The sequence below is a fragment of the Populus nigra genome, chromosome 7 (genome assembly GCF_951802175.1).
Source record: "Populus nigra chromosome 7, ddPopNigr1.1, whole genome shotgun sequence".
Lineage (NCBI taxonomy): Eukaryota > Viridiplantae > Streptophyta > Magnoliopsida > Malpighiales > Salicaceae > Populus > Populus nigra.
Genome location: NC_084858.1, coordinates 16,893,698 through 16,899,697, shown reverse-complemented (window position 1 = coordinate 16,899,697; position 6,000 = coordinate 16,893,698).

The window sequence follows — 6,000 nt, the reverse complement described above, 5'->3', positions numbered from 1 at the left end:
TGTCCAGTGATTAATTCTTTACAAGGAATACAGTTGATTAATTGAATTGTGAGACCATATACATGCACTTCCGGTTCAAGAAAAATAAATTCAATTTAATTCCAATAACTCTGCCTGCCTGGTACGATATTAACATTGAATTGATGAATGTGGGTTTTACTATATATCCTGCTAAAAAAATTAAGTGTTGTTTTAATTAGATGAGATATGTGAGGCATATATGTATTTAAGTGCTTTAATTAGTATAATTAGAGGGTAATACTTGAATTGAGAAAAATCAATTGGGTCCCTTAAAGTATTCAAATATTTTCAATTATACTCCTATGTTTAAAGTCATTAATGAATTTCGTCTAATGGGCACATATATTTATACCACTGAAAATGCTTTCCAATGAAACTTAGACATTTTTATATTAATAAAGGATGATAATTTTAGACAATAAGAGTATAGCTAATTAAGAGCAAAGCCGGTTTAAGTTGAGAACCACTTGAGCAGTTCAAGACTTTCATTTTACAAAAAAACCCTTAAAGATAAATAAGATTTATTTATCAATTATTCTTTATGAAATGAAGATTTCTTGAGGTCTCCATTCATTTTAAGTTGGCTCTGATTAACGGTGATAATTTTAGACAATAAGAATATGATTAAGGGTTCCTATGAAACCTAAAAAAAAATCAACAGTAATTGAAATAATTCATGAAAAACATTAACAAAAATTCATCAAGCAAGCTCAATAATTGCATGTGACAAAACAAATAATTTTGAGTTTTCCTCATTTTATTAGCAGTTTCCCATTAAAAAACAAAGAAATTGAGGATATCAGTGACAAAATGTGCTAAGCTACACAAACTTATTGGCAATCAAATTAGTTGTATGTTATTAGAATATTTAAACCATATCAAATCATATATATATAAAGTCTTAAACAGGATGCTATAATTATTTCTATTTCCGTAAGTATAAATTGTTGGCGATATATCCCAAACCATGATCAATAAACACTTCATAATTATTAGTATAAATTTAATATTTGTTAGTCAAATGTGAATAAATAGTGATGGCTGAGATAAGATTTAGTTGAAACTAGATTATTTATTAACGCTACACCGTGGGTCAAGTCAAAAAAAATTTGAACATAAAAAAAACATTCAGATGTTACTAATATTTTTTTTCTAGCAGAAAAAAATTTAAATCATGTAAGAGTTGATCCAATGTAATACGATTGACTTTGCTAGCCTAAAACCAACCCATACAACCCACGAAAAAATAATTTGATAAAAAATAATTTCAAGATGATAATTTTTTTTTAATATTATTAAGATAACAACATATTATATTGACTTGAGTCGACCCAAGTTAACATGTCAAATATGTGACCCGGGTTATGAGATTATGATAACCTTATAGAAAGCAAATCAAAATAAATTATAAAGTCTAATTCTCAATCAACAAAATATTAAGGATGAAATTGAAAAAAGAAATCAATTAAAAAAGGACCTAAAAAAGTAACCCGAGTCAACTTGTCAAACTTTCAACCCAAGTCATAAGACCGCGATAACTTCATGGAAAATAAATAGAAATAAATAACGAGTTCCAATCCCCAAACAACTCAATTTTGAAGGATGAAATTAAAAAAAAATCAATTAAAAAAAGAATATAAAAAACAACCCGAGTCAATCTGCCAAAGCCATGACCCAAGTTATTAGATCGAGATAATTTTATAGAAAGAAAATAAAAAATGACCTGATTTAACATATGTTAACTTACCAAATTCTTCACTTTGGATGAGACTGAGATAATCACATAGAGAGTAAATCAAAATAAATTATGAAGTTTAATTTTTAATCGTCCCTATCAGACTCAATGTTGAATGATAGAATTTGTAAGAATTTTAATTAAAAAAATAACACAAAAAATAAATCAAGTCAACCTAAGTTAACCTGTTAAGCATTATTCTCATGTCATGAAGCCGGGATAACCTAACAAAAAACAAATTGGAACAAATCATGAAACTTAATTCCCAATTAAACATAATATTAAATAATAAAATTGAAAAAAAAATCAATGAAAAAAATTTGAGTCCATTAGGTTAACCCGCGACCCAGGTAATGAGACGGGGACAACATGATAAAAAGAAAATCCAATGTTGAAGGACTTATGACCCTGGTCATGAGATCAAAATAAACTCATAGAAAGAAAAAAAAATTAACCTGATTTAACTGAGGTTAAAATGTCAAAACTCGCAACTTTGATCATGAAACCAAGATATTCTCATTGAAAGCAAATTAAAATAAATTATGAAACTTAATTCTTAACTGGCTCAATGTTGAATGATGAAATTAGAAAGAAAAATTCAATTAATAAAATGATATAAAAAATCACTCGAGTCAACTCGGGTTAACCCGTTAAGTACTATTCTCAGGTCATGAGACCAAAATAACATAATAAAAGTAAACAAAACAAATCAAGAAGTTTAATTCTCAATCAAAACAATATTAAAAGATAAAATTGGAAAAGAAAAGGTTAATTAAGAAGAAAAAAAGGAGTTAATCGGGTTAATCTTCCAAACCCACGATCCATGTCATGAGAGTATGATAACTTAATAAAAAATAAATCTAATATTAAATGATGAAATTAAAAAAAATTAATTAAAAAAATAATAAAAGCAAAACATTATTCGAATAAATAGTGATTTGTGAGAAAAGATATAATAAAATCCTCTTCTCTTTTAGTTTATAATTAATAGAGTTTTTTTTAATTAAACTGGAAGATCAACATTAACACTATCAAAAGAAAAAGACATTAATACCATCAAAACCATTAAACATTTTAAAATTTAGTATAATAATAGATAACAACAACTAGTTATTGGGTGTGAGATTATAAAAGTTTTTCGTTTTGTGTGTTTGATATTGTTATTCAACTTATTTTTAAAAATTATTTTTAAATTATTTTTTATTTGAAAATATATTTAATTAATTTTTTTTAAAATGTATTTTTATGATATTAATGTGTTGATATTAAAAATTTTAAAAAAAATTGAAAGAAAATATAATTTTGCTTTGTTTTAAATTAAAAGGCACTTTTCAAAAAGTATATTGCAGCGCATAAAAAAAACTGAAAAAAAAAGTGATTTATTAAAAAATAAGAGAAGAAATCTTGAATATTTTTTTAGATTACTTATCTTCAAGAGTTTAAATCAAAGAGAAGAATTCTTACTACCAATTTTTTAATGTTTTTTAATAAAAAAATCTTTATCCATTTTTAATGCTTTATATCTATATTTTCATTTATATTATACATTTTCATGTAATATATATAAAAAAACAAAACGGTGTCATGTCATTTTACATAGAACTTAACTTTGTTTAGTATTGTAATGTAAATTTTTAATGATACCGAGTAAAGATTGAATCAAATAGTTTGTGTTCAGAAGTAGCATAGTGTTTAGTAGGATTGAAGGACAATAAATAGTTTGTGTTATATACATGAAGGGTCTGTTTTCCCTTAAAGAAAGTATGAAACAAAAATTGAATAGACAGTTTAATAAAAATAAATAGATTAACATGTCTAATGTGGAAATGTTTAATTTTTCTTATTTAATAGAATGTCATAAAAAATTTAACCAGCAGAGTAATTTATAATAAACTATAAAATTAATTTTTTTAATCATCAAGTATACAAACGGTTCTATTTTGTTGATTTTTTTTAATGTGTTATCACCAATATATTTTATAAAAATATGCTAAAAACAAAAAAATAAATAACCCAAATTTATTCATGACAAATTGTATCCCAGGTTTTCAGAGTTGACGTGTCATTATCACATAGGCGCACCCATCCATCAGATGAGCACCGAAGAACCAAAGGAGGAACAGGAGGCAAGAATCTGGCCGACAAAAGAGAGGGAATGGCAATATCTGTAATCCTTCAATATTCCTACAAACCAATATGCTACTTCTGAACAATATATTATGTAACCTAAATAGATACCCAGAGCTTCCCACTAGATCTGTCGGATAATTCAATTACTTGATAGATATGGCTTCGATACATGATACATCTCTCTCCCATGAAGTGAAAAGAAACCCTAAATTTTCTTGGCATTCAACAACTACCCTTGAACTTGCTTGAAAGGGAGCCTTTCCTGTCTTTTCTGTACAACCCACAACTTTAATAAAGCCTTTTTCGGATAAATGCCATTACTTCATACCTTTTTTTCTAAGAATCCGATTCATATTATGAAGCAGGTCCCACTCTCCTGACTTCTTCCTCCACCTTTTACATTGTTAACAAGGCATCTAACTAGCAATCCAAGGTGATCCGGTTGATCTTCGGTTCGATAACTCTAAGATTGATAAGAGAGGCCGAAGAAATTGTCGAGAAGCCCTGCTCTGCTTACACGAACAATCCTCTTCCCGCCCGATCTTCCTCTTTATTTATTTATTTCTTGACTTTTCTTCATTTGCCGTGGCACAAATTTTCAAGTAAGTAAATTATTGATTCCATACAGCTTCTTCAGCCCTTTAGACAAGTCGTCTTAAATTGTCGCGGCACAAATTTTGCAATCATGTGGCTCTTCCAATACGAGCCGAGGATCATGAAACAAGCATTTTCATATGACAATTTGCTTTTATAGGGGGGAAAAATATTCGGATGTTACTAGTATTTTGTTTACAGTGAATAAATAAATAAATTATGGGTTAATCCAATAAAACTCAGTTAATTTTTTGAGTTTAAAACTATCCACACAACCCATTAAAGCATAATTTGACAAAAAATAATTTTCAGATGACAACTTTTTTTATTTAATTAAAATAAAAATCATGAAATATTTTTAAATTATGAAATATTTTTGAATTATAAAACTGAAATAACATAATAGAAAACTAACAAAATAAACCATAAAATCTAAAGATGAAATTTAAAAAGTAAACAAAGAAACGGATTCATCACTGAAGCTCGGTGTTTTCTGAAATAACTGTCAGCAGCATTTTACTCCTTTGACTGCGACTCACCAGATGTGACAGCAGCAGGTGCATTGCATCTCCACACGCTTTGTCTGCACAGCCTCGAGTGTCTGGTAAAACTCTGCAGGGAGAGGACCGGGTATATGCCTTGGGACATGCTTGGGAATGGGAGCATCATTCTCTATAATTTCGCATTCATAGTCATCAGGAACGCCCCAAGGATCCCACTCTGTGTTCACCAGAGCAAAATTAATTTTCTTAGTAGTCGAAGTGATATAAAATACATAATAGAACTTCGCATTTTTTTACTAAGTACTTTAATATAAGTTTTTAATTAAAAATCAAAATAGTTTAATAATAAAAGTATCCCATTGATATTTTAAATCCAAACTTGATATAATGATGATGATGAAATACTGATAATAATATATTTAAAATTTACTCTTACACTAACAATAATATATTTAAAATACTAATGATGATGAAATACACGATTCATCTTTGTCCGACAACATGGGGGCTTCATAAAAGAAAATTCATGGAAGCCCCCACTAATTTTTTTTATAAAACTCTATGTCATATCCCCAGCCCAGTGTATATTCAATTTTAATTGATATTAATTAAAATAAATAAAATAAATAAAAATTTTCATCTTATTTAACCAAATATTAAATTAGAAAGCCAAGAAGCCTTTTCTCTTTGAATTTTTTTCAATCACTTTTCACTTGTGTGCTTATTTTATTATTATTTAATTAAATAAAAAATTGATTCTAAGAAATAAAATTATTAAACACAACTAATTTTATAAGCTGTATTATGAGATAAAATATCTTGAATTACATCTATTTTCTAATTTTTCAATTCAGTTTTTAATTATTATAATTTTTTTATGTGTTTATATAAGAAAATTATTCTTGATTTATTTAAGTAAATACATTTATCAATTTTTTGATTTATGATTACAATCTTTTTAAAAAAAAACACATTAAAAACAATTACACATTTCTATTTTTACATTAAAAAAAATTG